This window comes from Zootoca vivipara, chromosome 6 (genome assembly GCF_965207765.1).
Source record: "Zootoca vivipara chromosome 6, rZooViv2.hap1.1, whole genome shotgun sequence".
Classification (NCBI taxonomy): Eukaryota; Metazoa; Chordata; class Lepidosauria; order Squamata; family Lacertidae; genus Zootoca; species Zootoca vivipara.
In genome coordinates this window covers 85,237,089-85,257,157 of record NC_142589.1, presented here as the reverse complement: position 1 = coordinate 85,257,157, position 20,069 = coordinate 85,237,089, and the positions used below count along the sequence as shown (strand labels likewise).

The 20,069-nt window shown below is 47.0% G+C and overlaps 1 protein-coding gene and 1 long non-coding RNA gene across 13 annotated transcripts in view; one reads left to right on the top strand and one right to left on the bottom strand.

Annotated features, from left to right (window-relative positions):
* GATAD2A (GATA zinc finger domain containing 2A) overlaps nucleotides 1-20,069 on the bottom strand; it is an 86,642-nt gene that overhangs the window by 56,638 nt on the left and 9,935 nt on the right. For 4 of the 12 annotated variants that reach the window (XM_035117246.3, XM_035117251.3, XM_035117256.3 and 1 more), the window contains exon 1: nucleotides 14,300-14,620. The exons of 5 other annotated variants lie outside the window; for them this stretch is intronic. The gene's annotated coding sequence lies outside the window, so the exon portion shown is untranslated. Of the gene's footprint in view, nucleotides 1-14,299; nucleotides 14,621-20,069 lie in introns of those variants that run through there. 3 more of the 12 variants (XM_035117253.3, XM_088672916.1, XM_088672913.1) reach the window with 2 other exon arrangements.
* On the top strand, nucleotides 14,693-16,692 carry LOC148685510 (uncharacterized). Its single transcript, XR_015950744.1, has 2 exons — nucleotides 14,693-14,944; nucleotides 16,569-16,692. It is a non-coding gene; the product is annotated as an uncharacterized LOC148685510 (long non-coding RNA).

Genomic DNA, 20,069 nt, shown 5'->3' with positions numbered 1-20,069 from the left:
TTTCCCGCACTATAGAATGCAAACCAAGATCCGCTGTCTGATCATTTCTCCAACAAATCCACTGTATGATAGGAAAGCGCTGGTCCCCTCCACCCACACTGAACACTTTTGCAATTGTTTTAAAGCAAAGGAGAATTAACAGAGCCACCGTAGTAGCAGGATGCAAGGCCAGCTTCATGAAGCCTGGCTCTTCTGGAGGTATCGTGGCCCCTTTTTTTTTGACTTTCTAAATTTCTCAAGAGGGAGTCTCCGGAGAACTCCTATGGTTGCTAAGCAACCACCTTGGGGACCTTAGCCTGGCGGACACCATTTCAAGAGGCACAATAGACACCCCCCCCCCGCTATAATTATTATTATGTTCACACACACACACACACACACACACATGGCAGACAGGCAGGCTTTATTTGTTTGTTTGTTTCAAAGTTTTGCTGTGGCCCCAAGCTTGGTACATTTGCAGCTCTTGTATATTTTGGGGGGAAAGGGTCCTTTAAAAGAGGGGAGAGAAGAAAGAAAGAAAGAAAGAAAGAAAGAAAGAAAGAAAGAAAGAAAGAAGGAAGGAAGAGTTGGAGGGAGAGGCATTGAAAGGTGTCATTAACAGGAAAGCGAAGTTCTTAATTTAGCCACAAAGAGAGAGGAGGTTCGATTGCAGGTGGGGGAGGGGAGAGAGAGAGAGAAAAAAAGAAAGCACAATTAGCCTAGAAAAGGGTTTCCTGCTGGCTGGCCAATTTGCCTTGATTTTTTGGCACAGAGGGGGCCAAAGTCAGCTAGCAAATGAGATGCAAGCCCCCCTTACCCTCTCTCCCCACCCACAGATTTTTGTGATGCTCAGCTGCCCAAAGGTGGCTCAAGATTCCTGCCTTTTGCTGGGGCAAGATTTGCAAAGCCAGCATGGCTCACCTCACTTGTGGATCCCCCTTTGGGGGCATCTGGCTGGCTGCTGTGAAAAAAACGGGATCATGGGCTGCATGCCCCCCCCCTTTGGCATGATCCACGGGGAAATCCAGATGTTCTTGCAGACAGCTTGAAAAAGAGGATTAGACGAATTCATGGGGGAGGAGAAGGTTGTCAGTGGAGACTGAATACCAGTGGCTGGGAACTGTAAATGGGGAGAGCTGCTGTTGCTTGTGGGCTTCCCTATGGGGGGATGCCAGACTAGATGGGCCCCCTTTGGGTCTGATCCAGCCAAGGGCCTCTTCTGATAATCCGATTACGTCTATAGGATTGAGTTCTTGGCATGTCGAAGTGCATCAAAGCTCGCTGTTTGTTGGCTAACATTTGCAGCATTGGCAACAACAAAAAGGGGGGGAAGTCTGCCATCGCTCCTGTGATTATTTGTACACCACTTCCGAAAGGGGGAGGACAGCACCCTCAAGGTATTTTCAGCAGGTACCTTGAAAGGAATCCCTGAGTTTTCCTTCCGATGGCATCACACAGACCACAACATCACCATGACATTAGCACATGACTCCCTGGCAGAGGGGACCAAGGCTGCGATCATAACCCCACACACCTGGGAGTAAGCAGCATTAGAGTCAATGGGACCTACTTCTGAGTAGACATAGTTAAGAAATGCCCACCCTCCCAAAATTGCTGTTTGACCGCCAAAAAGATTGAAATAAAAAGCAGAGAACTTTCAGAAATGCCTTATTTATCAGTTATAATTATTATTACATCTACCCGTATATTCCGGCGTATAAGACGACCCCCAACATTTCCAGTTAAAATATAGAGTTTGGGATATACTTGCCATATAAGGAATACGACCTGGCGTATAAGACTTTTGAGAAGATTTTCCTGGGTTAAAAAGTAGTCTTATACGCAGGAATATACAGTATGTATTCCACTTTTTCTCCCAGGAGGTGGTATGCATGACCTGCCTCCTCCCAATTCTATCCTCAGATGGGCAGGGTATAAATAATAAAAATTATTATTATTATTATTATTATTATTATTATTAGCTAGGTAGACCAGCGGTCTGTCTCAGTCAAAAGCAGCTTTCTAGGTTCCTATTTAAAACTAGGTCTTTATTCAGGACCATGAGGACTAGCATCTATAGCTTAGTGGTAGAGCACCTGCTTTGCAAGCAGGAGGTCCCAGGTTCAACCCCATGCAGCTCCAGGTAGCGCTGGGAATGTCTGTTGCCTAAATCCCTGGGCAGCTGCTGTCAATTGGTCTTGACAGTGCTGGATGGAGTAGTGGCCTGACTCAGTAGAAAGGCGGCTTCCGGGGTTCAAGGCTTCTTGAAACAATTCCCTGCTCCCTGAAGAACCTGTTGGGTTAGAAAGAGCACCCTGAGAGGCTCTGCACTCCAACCACCTGAAGTCGTGTGGAAGGAGGATCAGCAGCAGGGCCTTGTCAGTAATGGGACCATGCTCTTGGAACTAATCTGCAAGAGAGGTGTCATGGTTACTATATTTCCAGCACCAGACGAGAAAACAGGGCATTAAAGCTGTATTTTACCTCTTAAGCTTTGTCAGTGCTTCGTGCTGGATTTTAAAACTGCCTTCTGTTTAGAACAGAGTTCCCCAAACTTAGGTCTCCAGCTGGTTTTGGAATGCAACTCCCATCATCCCTAGCTAGCAGGACCCGTGGTCAGGGATGATGGGAATTGTAGTCCAGAACATCTGGAGGGCCGAAGTTTGGGGATGCCTGGTTTAAAGCCTTTGAGAGGCACTCTCCCCTCTGAAAGCCTGCCTGGTGCCATCGCTGTCAGCTTTTAGGCTCCAAACTATGGCCTCCCCTTGGCCTTTTTTGAGATCATGCTAGTGTTAATCTTCACCCCTGGCTTTTGACACCTGAGATAGAATCATGAGAGTTGGAAGGGACCCCAAGGGTCATCCAGTCCAACCCCCTACAATGCAGGAATATATCAACTAAATCATCCATGACAGGTAAAAAATAATACTAATATTGATAACAATAATAGTCTACATTGCTGTACATCTTATGGGTGGCTTTAAAAGGGGGATTGGACAAATTAATGGAGGTAAAGGCTATCCGTGGCTGCTAGACATGAGGGAGGCTATGCTCCATCTCTGCACTTCTGCATGCCAGTTATGTGGTCACTATGCTGCACTAGACAGATGGGCCATTGGGCTGACCCACCTCTTCTTGAGTTCTTACTAGGTTGAGGTTTTCCTTACTTTGCTATATGGTCAGACAAGCATTTTCAGTAATTCTGTGGTGAGGTTTTTTTTCATTTCGAATTATTTTTTAGCATGTGCGCGCACGCACACACAACATAGGAACTACAAAGAACTATTATGACCGTTTAGAGCAGGCACCCCCAAACTTTGGCCCTCCAGATGTTTTGGACTACAATTCCCATCTTCCCTGACCACTGGTCCTGTTAGCTAAGGATCATGGGAGTTGTAGGACAAAACATCTGGAGGGCCGCAGTTTGGGGATGCCTGGTTTAGAGGCACTGTGGTCCGTCAATACTCAGTAGGTTCCAAAGATCACCATATTGCAGAGGCAGCGTGATTGACGCTTTCTGTTAACACGCATCATAAACCCTAGCTGATCAGAGACAGATCTGCCCCCTCTTGCCCTTTTTATTTTTGCTTGTTAGCTTTTATTACTAGCGTGATGCTCCAACTTTTTTTTACTCCAAAAGTGTAAGTCTGGATATATTATCCCAGAAGAGTGCTACTGTTAGTCTGGCTGCCACTAACGAGTGGCAAATCAACTCCTTGCTTTTTAAATCCCTATTATCATCAATAAAGATACAGTACTTAGGAAATTTTTGTTTTATATGTGTTGCTTTCTTCTCCCCCCCCCCCCAAAAAAATTGGCTTCTCCTTTATTTTTACCCGTTTCATATTTTACCTTGTTGCAAAGCCCCTTTGGGACAAAGCGACAGGCAAGTGCGAATAATAATAATAATAATAATAATAATAATAATAATAATAATACAGTCATACCTCAGTTTAAGTACGCTTTGGTTTGAGTACTTTCAGTTTAAGTACTCCGCGGACCCGTCTGGAACAGATTAATCCACTTTCCATTACTTTCAATGGGAAAGTTCGCTTCAGGTTAAGTAATAAGTACGCTTCAGGTTAAGAACGGACTTCCAGAACCAATTACACTCATACTTTGGGTTAAGTACGCTTCAGGTTGAGTACTCCGCAGACCCGTCTGGAACGGATTAATCCACTTTCCATTACTTTCAATAGGAAAGTTCGCTTCAGGTTAAGTACGCTTCAGGTTAAGTACAGACTTCCAGAACCAATTGTGTACTTAAACCGAGGTACCACTATATATACATATACATATACATATACATATACATATACATATACATATACATATACATATACATATATATATATATATATATGGAGTCAGCAAACTTTTTCAGCAGGGGGCCGGTCCACTGTCCCTCAGACCTTGTGGGGGGCCGGACTATATTTTGAAAAAAAATATGAACGAATTCCTATGCCCTACAAATAACCCAGAGATGCATTTTAAATAAAAGGACACATTCTACTCATGCTGATTCCCGGACCGTCCGCGGGCCAGATTTAGAAGGTGATTGGGCCGCATCTGGCCCCCAGGCTTTAGTTTGGGGACCCTTGCTATATATTGATAGACACCCTGCACCAAGCTTATATCAAGTGGTCTTATATATAATGGTAGCAGTAGCAGCAATGCAGTGCCCCCATACATAACCTACCCCAATAACATTCCTGTACGTAGGGAGAGACAAGGGCGACAAGAATAATATATACAGTATAATAATATTGCAATGGTGAGAAAGAGGAACAGCTTTAGGAAGCTATTGCCAGTGGGGCTTTTTCCTGGGGTGTGGGTGCATGGCTGATGCTGAACCATGCCAATGCTAAATGCCAGGCCTGCATGACGTAGCCAAGGGCTGTCTCACGGTCAAGGAACCCTAAATATTGAACCTGCCACTTGCTCCTATTCCCCTGCAGCAGCGTTTGCCTGCCTGCCTTGTCCTCCCCATCTCCTTCCTCAAGATTGCAAACAGGACAGGAGTTGCCTTCTTTGCTTATTTCATTTTGTAAACTGCTATGCACACAAAACTGCTATAGAGGTAAAGAAAAAGGAATACAGTATATGCAATTTTTAAAATTGCAATTTGTTCCTCTGCATCATTTTTTAAAAAACACATTTTATAAGAATGATAAAAAAAAGAGTCCGGCTATTGAGTCAGGCCGAAGGAATCCCATCTAGTCCCACTAACCAGATGCCCCAAAGGGAAGCTGCCAAGAAAGAACTGAAAGCAAAAAGGTCTCCCCACTTGTTTCCAACAACTGTATGAGAGGCTTTATTGCCTCAGATAGAGGAAGGAGAACACAGCCATTATGGTCACTGGCAGCCTTAATTCTCCATGGATTGGCCTAAACTAGTATTTCCCAAAATTGGGTCTCCAGCTGTTTTTTGGACTACAGTTCCCATCATCCCTGACCACTGGTCCCGCTAGCTAGGGATGATGGGAGTTGTAGTCCAAAAAAATTGCTGGGTATCCAAGTTTAGGAAACACTGGTCTCTAAGCAGCTCTGTGCAAAGGGGGGGGGGCATCCAGTCCAGCATCCTGTTCTCACGGTGGCAAACCAGACGCCCCTCTTACAAAGCCTGCAAGCATAGCCTGAGCACAAAAGCAACTCTCCCCTTCTCCCCACTTCTGGTTTTCACAACTGTACAGGTGGGCAGAGCACAGCTATTGTGCGCAGCAACCCTTGAAAGTGCCCCTCTCTCCTCCACAGTGTTCAAAATTCCCCGAGCACCAGGCTCAGTTTGCAACCGGCACGAGTTGAATTGCGACCCCGTGGAGATCTCTGGGCGACTGACATCTCCATTCAGCTGGCCCTTCCAGCTTTCTTAAGCAGGTCAGCAGAACAGCTCATTTACTGCCTTTATACCCCTCCTTTTCCTCCAAGTGGTGCATGATTCACACTCCCTATGACAACCCTGCTAGGTAGGTTAAGAGGCTGTGACTGGCTCCAATGTCACGCAGTGAGCTTCATGACTGAGTGGGGATTCGAACCCTGATCTGCCAGGTCTTGGTACGATGTACGCTTGAGGCCTAGGATGCCTTGATTTCTCAATTCTCCCTAGTACAACGCTTTAGCCACTACCACACCCTGCCTACCTAGAGTCCTTCTGTTATGAGGCAGCTCTATAAATCAGTGGTGTTCAAACTTTTTTCAAAGAGGGCCAGATTTGGTGAAGGGAAGGGCCGTGGGGGCCGACCAAAGGGCCAACCAAAGTTGTTGAGGTTTCTTTTAGGATTGAAGTTGTTGAGGTTTTTTTTTTTTAGGATTTTACCCCAGGAAATTAACTGCCAGATTAAACCGGCCAGCAGGCCAAATTAGGCCCACCAAACGGACTTTGGACATGCCTGCTATATATGAAGTAACTGAATAAATTTGAGGAAAGCAAAATGTCCTTTGGAGAAGAAATATATTGCTGGAAGCTTGAACTTTTTTTATTATGGATTATTTCATTTCATGCTTTAATGCAGGCACCCCCAAACTGCGGCCCTCCAGATGTTTTGGCCTACAACTCCCATCATCCCTAGCTAAGAGGACCAGTGGTCGGGGATGATGGGAATTGTAGTCCAAAACATCTGGAGGGCCGAAGTTTGGGGATGCCTGCTTTAATGTGTTGTAAATCGTTGTGAGATTTTTTTCCTTTAAAATATAAAGCGGTATAGAAATGAAATTAATAATAGCAATAAAATATATTTTTTTGGGGGGGGAAGCATCTCTAGATAGTCAGTGGTGGTGACCACAGAACCAAAGTTAAAGGTGTCATTTGGCAATTAGCTTATATATCAGAGTTTCTAACACGGCTCCTCCGTGAATTTATCTCAGACACTGTAATTTGCAGGTTGCTACAAGACATCTGTGGAACATTGTCCAAATATTACCAGGAATGAAATGAACAAATGAGACCTGCTCAAGGATTCCATTGAGGCTGTGTGCATCCGTGTGTTAACTATGTGCATCAGGGGGTGGGAGGAAGAGGGCACACAACACCAAATGCCCCTCCCCACAGAGCAGATGCCTCCTTCCCTGCAGCACCCACCCTTCTTGCGCACCCCCCAACTCAAACACCCAGGAAACGCCTTAAGGATCCAGATGTTGAAAAACAGCCAAGGGTTGGGATGTTTGCCAAGTACACAGCGATGCTGATGCAATGCTGTGACATGACTACGCAACATCCTCCCTCCCTCCCCTCCCCCCAGACGTCAAGATGCCTTCGCAGCAGGATTTTTTATTAAAAAAGTAGTGTGGGCGGGGATCTTCACTGTGCAGCCAGGTGATTGTAATAATCGCCATGGGGAAGGCGAAGTTTATGCTTCCACTGGCCCGGGGAAAGGAGAGGCGAGAAACAGGCAGAATTCTGGGTGTGTGTCGAAGGCACCCTGAGTCTCCAGCCTACCAACCCGGACGTCCTGGCTCCTAACTAGCTGCAAACTCACTCCAAGTCTGTGGGGAAACCTGCAAGAGTTATGAATGCACAGGGGCAGCTCTCATTGGGTCCATCTAGAGCAGTGTGGCCTTCCTGGACTGGCAGCTGCCCTCCAGGGTTTCAGAGAGGAAGTTTTCCCTCAGCCCTACCTGGAGACGCCATTGGGGATAAAACCTGGGACCTTATGCTCGCAAAGCAGGTTCTCCATGTCTGAGCTACGGCTGTTTCCCCACAATGGTATTTAAAGGTAAAGGGACCCCTGACCATTAGGTCCAGTCGTGACCGACTCTGGGGTTGCGCGCTCATCTCGCATTATTGGCCGAGGGATCCGGCGTATAGCTTCCAGGTCATGTGGCCAGCATGACAAAGCCGCTTCTGGCAAAGCAGAGCAGCACATGGAAACACCGTTTACCTTCCCGCTGTAGCGGTTCCTATTTATCTACTTGCATTTTGATGTGCTTTCGAACTGCTAGGTTGGCAGGAGCTGGGACCAAGCAACGGGAGCTCACCCCGTCGCAGGGATTCGAACCGCCGACCTTCTGATCAGCAAGCCCTAGGCTCAGTGGTTTAACCACAGCGCCACCATTTATTGGTTTTTAATTGTATTTATACCCCACCTTTTTCTCCTAGGAGCTCAAGGTGGCACACATTATTCTTTCCCTCCCTCAATTGACCCCCCCAACAACCCTGCAAAGTAGGTTACCTGGAGGCAGTCAATGGCCCAGTGAGCTTCGCAGCTGAGTGGGCACTCGAACCCTGGTCTCTTAGGTCAAAGTTTGACCCTCTAACCACTGCACCACACCAGGGCTGGGTGATATATTGATATATCATCCCAAACCAGTTTGAAATCCATATCATGATATTGGTTTCATTATTTTTTACCTGGCAATATATCGCAAATCATGATGAGTGTGAGCGCGCTAAGCATAAATCACGATGCGGGAAAGACCGTGAAGCCAGCCAATGGCTCTACACAGCTCCATCCTTATTTTGGACACCGTGATATAGCAGTATTATCGTGATGTTTAGCTGGTGATATATCACAATGTTGAAAACCAGATATTGCCTAGCCCTACACCACACTAGCTCTCGCCCCCAGTGAACAGCTAGCCTTACAAAAAATCCTGTGCGAGAGGCCAACTTTTACCACCCTTGTCTGTTTTAAAACCTGTTATTTCTGGAGACAACAGGGTTACCCCCCTGGAAATGATTATTGCGCAACTGCTGCAGACCTCTCCCTGTCTCTCCCGCTTGTGCTCAAGCCACCTTCCTCTTCTACTGAATTATGGGAGAGCTACCCATTTTAGCAATATTTGGGTCTTACCTTGCCTTGACCACCTGTTAAACCTCACCCCCCATTCAGAGTTAAACACACACCCATACACCTTCACAGTTTTTTTTAAGAGCAGGGGAAGTACAGAGCTCAGAAGCGAAAGTAAAAACCATGAGTATTTGCATGCATGATAGCTTTTAACCCCAGAATCTGTAAAGCCACAATCCCAGGCCCGAGTCTTTAGTTCAATCAGCATGAACAGGACTTATTTCCGAATAAGAGTACTGTTAAATAAATAAGAGGACAAACTGAAGTACAGGGAAGCAGCCTTGCAGGATCAGGCCCAAAGCTTCCATCTACTGCCTCTGAGAGGACAGTCAGCAGAGAAATTCACTTAGCAATGTCAGGAAGTCCACAAACCCTACCCCGTGGCATGACCCCAGTGATCTAGCCTTCAAAGACATGCTGCTTCAAGGCACAAATAAAGAAAACCTAACTAACTTGCATGCCATGAGACTTAAAAGGAGGCACCGGATGTTAACAGGGATTACCCATGGACAAGAAGAATTGCTGGATCAAACAAAAATTCCATGTAACCCAGTGTCCTGTTCCCAACAGCGGTCAGTCACACACTCCAAGCAAGACCACAAAGGCAGCATTCAACTAAGATTCACAGCAAGTACACCCGCTGAAATGTATGAATACGACCAAGACAGGTTTGTTAATTTCAGTGGGTCTACTCTGAGTAAAATGGAGCTGAATACCACTCCTTGGCAACAGGTCTCTGTCTGTCCTCAGCGTCCGATAATAACTCTGCAACGTAGCTGCCAGCATGATGTTCTCAGGCAGTGTTCGAAATTAGCCAGGCACATTTTTTGCACCTGATTATTGGTCACTTGCAACCAAGTGAAGATGCCTAGAGCCCACAATGGCATCTGATATCTCCACCACCTGGAGGTACATGCCTGGGCATCAATGGATTTGGACTGTTTTCTCTCGCTAATACCACATCCTGTAGAATTCTATCTATTTTATCTGCACAATCAGAATGTATTTCAGGAACCAAAATGCCTTTTTTTCTGTGCAGCCAGAGCAGGAAACAGCGGTTTAGTGAATTGTTGCTTGTTTTATCTTACCCCACTGTCCTGATCACAGTTGGGAAGAATATTCCTAGGTTATGAATGGTTCCTGTCACCATTAAGAAAAAGAAGTAGGAATAAGCCAATAGATATGCAGACTGTCCCTGGATCAAGTGACTTTTCTTCTTTAAGTTCTCAACCTAGTAGCTCAAGGTTGTCCTCTGAACTAGCCAGATGTTTGACTGAGAATCAGTCAGTCCCATCACTGGAAAAGTAAGACACAAGAGCAATCTTGGCCCACAATGGCAAGTAGACATAAAGTTTTTGTGAATGGTTTAAGGAGCCCTATGGCACCTAGCTTATATATCTGAGTTTCTAACACTGGAGCCTAACATCAGGAGGGTGACAGATTCCCCATTTCTGATTTAAGAGCCATTCCCCCACTCTCCTGGAGAGAATGCCTCTTTTAAATAGAGGCATTCTTCCATCTCTTGCATGCAGTAGGGAAAGCTGATTCTCAGGAGCAGGGATGGGGAACATCTATAGGGTTCCTTCATAAGTGTCTTGACTCCAGCTCCCATTACCCTGACCATTGGTCATGCCTTCCATCCAGATTAGCCATGGCAGCATAAATCCCATGTTTACCCTTATTCATTTCCAGTGCTTGAAATTTTGCGACTGACACGGGTTCAATTGTGACCATGTGGAGATATCTGGATGCCAGGTTGGCGACTGGCCCTTCCAGCTGTCTTAAGCAGGTCAGCAGAGCTTATTTATTGCATTTATCTCCCACCTTTTTCTCCAAGGACTACATGGTTCACCCCCCCCCTGCTCAGGTAATTCCTACAACGACCCTGTGAGGTAGGTGAAGAGGCCATGACTGGCTCCAAGGTCACCCGGCAAGCTTTACGACAGAGTGGGGATTTGAACCCTAATCTTTCAGGTCTTAGTCCAACACTCTAACCACTACACCCTACTGGCTTCCTAGAGTCTTTCTGCTATGAGGCAGCTCTATAAATTAAGCGGGAGAAAGTAAACTGAAAATGGAGAAAGCAAAATGTCACTTAGAGAAGGATCCGAAATATTTTCCTTGAAGCTTGAATCTGTTGTATTCTAGATGCTTTATTTAATGTTGTAAACGGCTTTGAGATTTTTTTTTCCTTTAAAGTATAAACCAGTAAAGAAATGAAATTAATAGGAATAAACTCCACCGGGGGGGGGGCAAAAATGGCACCTACACATACTGCTGTGGTGCCTGTAACCCAGGTTTAATTTATATACTATAAGCTAATTTGGTGATTAGCTTATATATCTAACACTATCTCATTCTCCAAATTTGGAAGCCCCTCTGTCATGCCAACATGATCCAAAGGTGGTTTTCAAGCAATATAGAAATACCCAAAAATGTTTTTCTGAAGGCCTTCTTGAACCTACTGCCAACCTGTCACATTAGGGAACCCCTCTTCTTTGGGAAGGACCCCAGTTCAGTGAAAGCGCACCCGCTTTTCATGCAGAAGGTCTTGGGATCAGTCCCCAGTGATGGCTGGGAAAGAGTCCCTTCTTGAAATCCCAGAGAGCTGCTTCCAATCAGTGTGGACAACACTGAGCTAGATGGACCAACAGTCTGACTCAGTTTAAGTCAGCTTTCTATGTTCCTAGTGTTAAGGGAGATGAATATCCCTCTGTCTGCTCCAGGGATGGGAACAACACCTGTGGCCTCTGGACCAAAACACCCAACACCAACATCTTCCTTGACCATTGCCCCGAATTCCTGCCTTGCAGGGGGTTGGACTAGATGACCCTGGGGACCCTTCCAACTCTACAATTCTGTGGTTGCTGTCAAAGACAGCTGGAGGGCAGCATGTTGGCTATCACTGGAAAATGTTATGTTTGTGGGTGTTAGACACCCTAAATTCCTGTGTCCAGCAGGAGTTAGAAATTAATCAAGGTAAATGTTAAAATATATTTCCTGACTAGGAAATTGCCTGGGGTGGTGGACAAAAGGAAGGTAATTAGCCATTAGGAAAGCAAAAGAGGGGGGCCCCCTCCCTCAACTCAGAATTAGTTTTGAAGAAAAAGCAGAGTTTTGAAGTAGAGTTTCAGAATTGTCTGTGATGTGGGAAAAGGTTGCAGGCTGGAAATGGCAGAGCACAACGTTTAGCTTTCTGCTTGAATCCAAGGCCGCAGCTATGGGAGAAACGAAGACTCTTTTGGGGTGTTAATGCTGTGAATTCCCATTATAGGCTCAGGTGGTATATCTGTGTAAATAAGCCGTATATCCTCTAGAGCAAGGGTCAGCAAACTTTTTCCGGAGGGGGCCGGTCCACTGTCCCTCAGACCTTGTGGTGGGCCGGACTATATTTTGGAGAAAAATATGAACAAATTCCTATGCCCCACAAATAACCCAGAGATGCATTTTAAATAAAAGGACACATTCTACTCATGTAAAAGCATGCTGATTCCTAGACCATCCGTGGGCTGGATTGAGAAGGCAATTGGGCCGCATACGGCCCCCGGGCCTTAGTTTGGGGACCCCCGCTCTAGAGACACCAGGGTCTCCGCTGTGCCTCATTCCCAAAGGCCCAGCGCAGACCCCTGGTGAAGCACTCGGAACCCCTGGAATTCTGCATGACTCACAGATTAGGGATTCGGCTAGAGAAGTGTTCCCCAGACTATGGTATCCAGATGTTTTTGGACTACAATTCCCATCATCCCTGACCACTGGTCTTGCTAGCTAAGGATGATGGGAGTTATAGTCCAAAAACACCTGGAGACCCAAGTTTGTTAAACACTTTCCCTGATGGAAAGCAGCTCCCTGTTTATATACAGCAGTGGGGACTCTGCAGACTAAAGAGGGGGAACATCTGTGGCCTTCTGGCATCCTATAACACCTGGAGAGGAGCCACAGGTCCCCCCATTCCCCTCCCTCCCTCTCTGTAGCTTAAAGAGATGCCCATTAGGAATGATATTTTGATAAGGATTTGAAGGTGATGAGGGAGATTGGAGGGGGTGCGGGAAAGAAGAGAAGAGGAAGTACTCCCCTATAAACAGAGTGTGAGAGCAGCCATCTGAAGCAAAAGACGACCTGGTTAACCAGAAATCCTGAAGCAACAGTGGCCGGTCCATGGAGTGGGAAAGGAAACCATCAGAGACAGAGCTCAATGGAAATTTAAATAAATAAATGCAGAACTCCAGGAAGAGGTGGGGCAAGATTTCTGGCGGGGGGAGGGAGGGGGCAAGCAAGAATGAGAAAAGGTCTCTGCAAGGCGAATCAGGCTACGGGGGAAGCTTAGGTCCCACCCCTCAAGCACATCCCCATCATCATCTTCATCCTAACAGGAGGATTGAGGAGGGACTTTTATTCTGGAACAGAATCCTGTCTGGCGACCTGCCAGGTTTAGGTGCTAAGAGAAGACGCAATTATGTCCTCAAGCTCCCCTCCCCTCCGAATTTATTTTTTTACCTCTCCCTCTATGTCCTCCCCACCCCCCCAATAAAGCCAGTGGCCTGTTCATTCAAAGTAAGGAAGTCATTTCAGACGCACCAGAAACCTCACTGACCTGTCTTCCTAAGGCAGACAAGATTACAAGCTCCCCTTAGAAGTACTCTCCCTCCCCACACCCAATAAAACAACTGGTTGGGGGGACGGGACGACGACGACACAGAGGGGAGTTATTTTCTAAACCGTGGTTTGTATTGCAATGCTCCGGCCGTCCTCTGCCTCCCCGCCCCCACTCAACTCCAGCCTCTCTCTCTCTTCTTCCCAAACTGGGAGGGAAAGGAGGGAGTGCGGGATGGTGGTAGGAGGAGGAAGAGGAAGTGAAGAAGCAAGGCCGGGGAAAGAGAAAAAAAACAGGGCTCTAACTTTTTGAAACAAGCTTTTTTCCTCCTTCCCACCCAAAAGGCCGCGTTGGGTGTTTTTTAAAATCAGATAATGCTACAGAACCCTGCGTGTGTGGCTATTAGAGAGCGTAGTAGTGGAAATAAAAGTGTATATTGTCAAGGGGAAGCCTCCTCCAAAACACAAGTTCCAGCTTCCTGTCTCTCTGTTCTCTCTCTCCCCCCCCCCGCCCTGCCTCTTCCATCCTCGGTGAAGCACGCAAAAGAAGAAAAATCCACTTTCTTGCGAGTTTTTACGTTTTTATGAACACGAAACCTTTTTTAAAAAGAAAAGAAAAAGAAAGTTCTTCGCCAGCTGCTTAACGTCTACCTCCTCCCAAAATCCACCGTCGAAGGTTCGGAAGACGCTTTGCCAGGAAGTCGAGTAAGCAAAATCTCACGCCTCCCCCACCCTGCCAGTCGAAGGGAAGGGGCTGGGAGCTTTAGTAAACTCCAAATCCAACGAGGCCGACGAGATAAGGAGGCTTTTAGCCACAGCCCCAAACCCACTCTGCTCGTGCTCCACTCCTTTAGAGGCCGCAGGAATCCGACTTCTACCGCCTCTCTCCTCCCCCCCCCCATCCCAAAGGGGAAAAAACCCCAACTTTCAAAGAGACGCACTTACAAAGCCGCTTAAACGATCCCCCAAATCGAAAGGTCGGGCAGATCCACTTCTTTTTTTTAAAAAAAGCCTCCCTTTTCTGTCCACCCCCTTCACCGGCGATGGGGGGGGTGGAAGCGAGGAGGAAGAGCAGCCTCCTCTTTCGAACCGGCCGGCGAGATCCCTCCTCTCTCCAAATCCTGCTGCGCTCTCGCCCCCCTCCGTTGGCCAAATGCGCTCTTTACACATGGAGTCGCTGGGCACGAGCATGCGCGCACCGCCCGCCGCCGGCCCACTTGGCTCTTGAATCCGCCTCCTCCTCCGATCTTCCTCTTCCTCTCTTCCCTCCCCCGGCCAAGCTCTTAATTAGATGGCAGCAGGCAAACTCCGCCTCTGTCATCTCCTTCCTTTTTCTCCGCCCGCCCTCGCCAACTCCGCTCTAAAAACTTTGCGCAAAATGGAACGGCTGGAAGAGCGCGCGCGCGCGCAACGAGACGACTTGGGCAGGAGACGTAAAAAGAGCGCAGCGAAGGATCAGCTTGGAGATCGGGGCAGAGAAGCAAGGGGGGATGGCTGATAATGCAATGGGGGTGGTCCCCCACTTTTTTGGTGTTACTCTTTCTCTTTGGGGCCACGTGGAGAGGCTGAACCGCAGCAAACCAAGTCTGGGTATGTGCCGATACATTATAGAGGCATGGGGCGTCTTTCTGCGTGTCCCACCCCGGGGAGGGAAGAGGAGGCTGCTACTGCTACGGTACATCCGATGGGGCTTTGCATGCTGGAGGTGGAAGAGAAGAAGCCGCCCAGCCTAACTAGGGCGTCGGTGACACAGAGCGCTTGTTGTTGGACCTGGAGAGGAAGGAGAATGACGGCCGTCCGGGACTGGCAGCTGCCTGGCCGCTTTGCGAGGCCCAGGGGTGCTGACGACACGAGTTTGCTTGCTGCGTTTACTCGGGAATAAGGGCGGCTGCGGCCGAAACGCTAATCCTTTTATCGGGGCCGGGCGACTAAACTGTCAGCAAGCTTCCAGGTACTCCGGAGCTCTCCGCTGACGCTGCGGAGTTGAACGCTTGCTCTCGACTTTCTGGCATTTTGGTTGGGGCCTAATGCGAGGGACAGGGTAGCTCGGTCGGTAGAGTCTGACTCTCAGGGTCGTGGGTTCGAGCCCCACGTTGGGCAAAAGATTTTTGCATGGCAAGGAGTTGCGCTAGACGACCCTCTTAAGTCCCTCGCAACTACCGTATGCAATTCTATGGTTCTCCCACCCACTCCACCACAATTGCTCGGTACAGTTTCCGCGAAATTGGGGCATTCACAATCTGGGTTAAAATGAGAGATATAAGGAAGCACGCACCTATGGCCAAACCCCTTGATGCCTCCAATCGCTGCTGTGCTCCAAACATCAATCAGCCACAGCCATCATAAGGCAGGTTTCCTTTGTGTTCCCTGTTAAAACCAGCACTTGATTCAGAGCTGGAGGACTGTAATTTTAATTTGTTTTTAGGGGGAGCAGTTGGGCACCTGCTTTGTATGCAGGAGGTTCCAGGTTCAAGCCACTGGGGGGGCCACACACACCAGCCACCACGGTCTACTGCTACTACGGTAGCAGTGCCTTCGAGGGTTTGCAGGCAGAAGCACCCCACCCCATTTTTTATTTAGAAAGAGAGACTCCAGGAATTGGCTGCATGAAAAGCATTGTTCTACTCAACAGTAGAGCCACTGAAATGAATGGGCCCAATCTAGCCATGTCCTTTCATTTCAGTGGGCTGCTGTTGTTGTTTAGTCGTGTCCGACTCTTCGTGACCCCATGGACCATAGCACGCCAGGCATTCCTGTTTTCCACTGTTAATTCTACCCAGGAGTTAGAACTGTTGAAATTGATGGACATAACCAACACAGGTCCATTCATCTCAGTGGGTCTGCCCTGTGTAGAAGGTGCAATTCAGTGGGTCTACTTTTGAGTACAACTTTGGATGCAAGGCTTGCACAGTGGTGGACCCTGCTCTAGTCTCTTGTGGGCTGCAGCTCTTAGGCTTCTTCCATCAGCAACTTTTTAAGTCTCTTTAAGGTTACCATATTTATTCGAGTCTAATGTGCCATTGAATCTAATGCGCACCTCAATTTTCAGAACCTTGAAACAAACAAAAAAAGGTATTTGCTGGCGAATGTAAATGTACCATCGAATCTAATGTACACTTAATTTTTGCAATTTTGTGATTTGGCCAAGTGAGGTGAGCAATTAGAGTAAATACGGTATTAATATCTTTCATCCAATCTCTTGTGCCCACTACAGCTCCCCCACCCCATCTTTGATGATAAGATTTCAAATCTACACCAGAGTAAGTGCAGTGGCAACACGCCCAGCCCTTTCACCAACTACCCTTCAGTGAACACAATAAAACCTGGAATGCAAAGCAGGTGAAAAGGTGTGGTCTGGCTGGTCATGAGGCTGAGGCTGGCCATGATGGCTGTCAGCATTCCAAGGTCTTTTAGGTGTTACGTTCTGGGGTGTGCCTTTAAGGTAACGCTGTGTTTGAAGAATGGAGGGCATCAGCTGTGTGCTGCATTAATTATACTCCCTGGTGAGTTTGTAGGAGCAGGGTGGGTCCGAAGGGAAAATGGCTATCTACTGTCTTTTCTTCTTCTTCTTCTTCACCTAAACAAATGGAACAGAGGAAGCCCTTTTTTGTTTTCTTAGATTTTGCCAGGGAAACATGGCCAGCTTTCTTAAACCTAAAATTCTCAACAGGGGGGCAGATCCTATAAGTTGAAACAGGAATCTGCTACAGAAGACCCTGCCCAGTCCTACAACATTTTAAGAGGGAGTCTAGAGATAGTGCACCGTAAACAGCTGACCACGTGCAAAGTTTAAGGTCAGAGTGGCCAAGAAATAAAGCCCAGTACCAATCCTGCTTAGAGTAGACCCGCTGAAATTGATGGGCATGACTCACTTTGGCCCATCTAGTCTATGATCCTGTTCTCAAAGTGACCAATCAGATGCCTCTTTTGAGAAAAAAACACAAGCAGGACACAAGTGCAACCGTATCTCTCCCCACTTGTGATTCCCAGGAACTGAAATTCAGAGGAACAAATTAGGGTGTCAAAGGTGAGGGTTAAAAAGGTGTGTTTTCAGCATACAGTAAAGTACTTTCTTCCTTGGAGCTTTTTAAGCAGAGGTTGAATGGCCATTTTCACGACTCCTTTAGCTGAGATTCTTGCATTGCAGGGGTTTGGATTAGATGACCCTCAGGGACCCTTCCAACTCTACAGTTCTGATTCCATACAATTTAAGGTGCCATGCTCACCTCTGTAGAGAGGGGGTTCCACAGCTTAGGGGCTGCCACAAAGTGACCTGTTTGGCAACTGCTTTCCTTGTTCTACACTGGCTCCAAGTATGTTTCCAAGCACAATTCAAAGTGTTGGTGTTGACCTTTAAAGCCCTAAACAGCCTTGGCCCTCTATACCTGAAGGAGCTTTTTCCACCCCCATCATACAGCCCAGACACTGAGGTCCAGCTCCAAGGGCCTTTTGGTGGTTCCCTCTTCCCGAAATGTGAAACTACAGGGAACCGGGCAGAGGGCCTTCTCAGGAGTGGCACCTGCCCTGTGGAATGCCCTCCCACCCGATGTCAAGGAGATAAACAACTGCACGACTTTCCATAAACAACTGCACAACTTTCCAGAGACATCTGAAGGAAGCCCTGTATGGGGAAGTTTTCAAGTCCCCATGGTTTTTTGCTTTTTTTAAAAGACAGGAGTGTCTCCAAGTCCTACCTGGAAATTCCTGGAAATAAACCTGGGACCTTTTGCATGCAAATCAGAACACACAACCTCTTGCAAATATGGGAACAAAGACAGTCCCTCTGGAAGCGGGCCTAATAAACTATGTTAATGCCATTTCACAACGGTGAGGCAGGCATGGAGACAACAACACCAAGTCACAAATCACAGGCCTACATTTTCACATTTGTTTAACTACTAATGTCCTGATTCCAGGGCCTTGGGAGAGGAAGCAAGCGTGTTGGGTCAAGCGAGGAGGGCCTTAGTTGAATACTGCTAATATTTTTAAATGAACAAAACATGGAGTGGTTTCCCTTTAGGTTCCTCCCAGCTAAGGATAGTGGTGACAGAAATAGCAAGGGTTACATCATCTGCTTTCCTAAATATTCCTAAATATGAATGTGCACACACGAACACACGCACACAGTGTGTTCTTTTGAGACAGGCACAGAGATTGTACTGTATACCGTTTTGAGAGTGAGGGAAGAAAAGGGGCAGGGGTGGAGGACAGTTCAAGGTATACCTGTCTGCCTGGTAGGCTGTGTGAAGGCTAGTCACCTCCCCCAGGGGTAGCCAATGTAATGCCTTCCAGATGTTGTTGGAGTACACTTCTGCTATCATCTCTGGCCATTGGGCCATGTTGATTGCCAAGAACGAGGAATGTAAGAAGAGCCCTCCTGGACCGAGCCAATGGCGTATCCAGTCATAAAACTGTTGAGTTGGTAGGATACCCCCAAGGGCCATCTAGTCCAACCCTCTGCCATGCAGAAATCTCAGCTAAAGCACTTAGGACAGGTGGCCATCCAACCTCTGCTGAAAAACCTCCGAAGAGTCCACCAGCTCCTGAGGGAGTCTGTTCCACTGTCAGAAAGTTATTCCAGAAGTTGAGTCAGAATCTTCTTTCTTGTCACTTGAAGCCATGGGTTCAAGTCCTACCTTGTTTTCACAGTGGCCCAAAAATCTGCAGGGTGCCAAGCGGGTGTGTACCTCTAATATGCACAGACCAGAACTTTTTTTTTTTTTTAAATCATTATTCTAATGAAGCACAGGAATATTTCAGCACATGGCAAACAGTACAATGACAGAAGAGCAGGGGAGTGAGAAGAGGTTTGTGCCTAGGAAATAAGAAAAGCCCTGCTGGATTACACCAAAGGCCCATCAAGTCTGGCATTCAGTTAGGGAAAACAGGAAGAAACCTTAATAGTGAGTCAGATCGTTGGTCCATTGAGCTTAGTATTGACCACACTGACTGGCAGCAGCTCTCCAGGGGTCTCTTCCCTGCCATGCCCGCAGATGCCAGGGGCAGAATATTCTACATGCAAAGCAGATAATCTATCCCAGAGCTATGAAGTTGAGCTCCAAGGACCTTCTGGCAGTTCCCTCACAGTGAGAAGTGAAGTTGCAGGGAACCACGCAGAGGGTCGTCTTGGTAGTGGCACCCACACCAGAAGGCAGCCCTGTATTGAGAAGTTTTTAATGTTTAATGTTTAGTTATGTTTTTATATATGTCAGAAGCTGCCCATAGTGGCTGGGGCAACCCAGTCAGATGGACGGGGTACAAATATTATATACTGCATTATATTATATTATATTATATTATTATATTATATTATATTATAATTATTCCTTGCCCTCCACCCAGACTGAAAGCCCTGCCCACGGCAGAGAGGTGTATTATAAACCACCCTGTGAGTCTCAGATGAAGGGTTGTATAGAAATTTTAACAACAACAATACAGGGGCCAATGCTCTTTGGGGTCTCCCTGCTCCACAAAGGAGATGATGCTTTCAAAATGGCAGTTGTCTTTTTCAAGCCCTGGCATGGAAATCACTCGTGTACTGAATCCTATTAAGATCCAAGTTTTGCTTTTTTTTTCTCCAAAAGGAAAACACATTTAAAGGATGGTCGAGGAGCCTCAAATCCATGGACAGAATTTAGCCCTCCAGCTTATCTGGCCCTCAAAACTTTGCCCCTGCATCACCCCTTAGGAGCCAACTCCTATGGTCTGCGAGGTC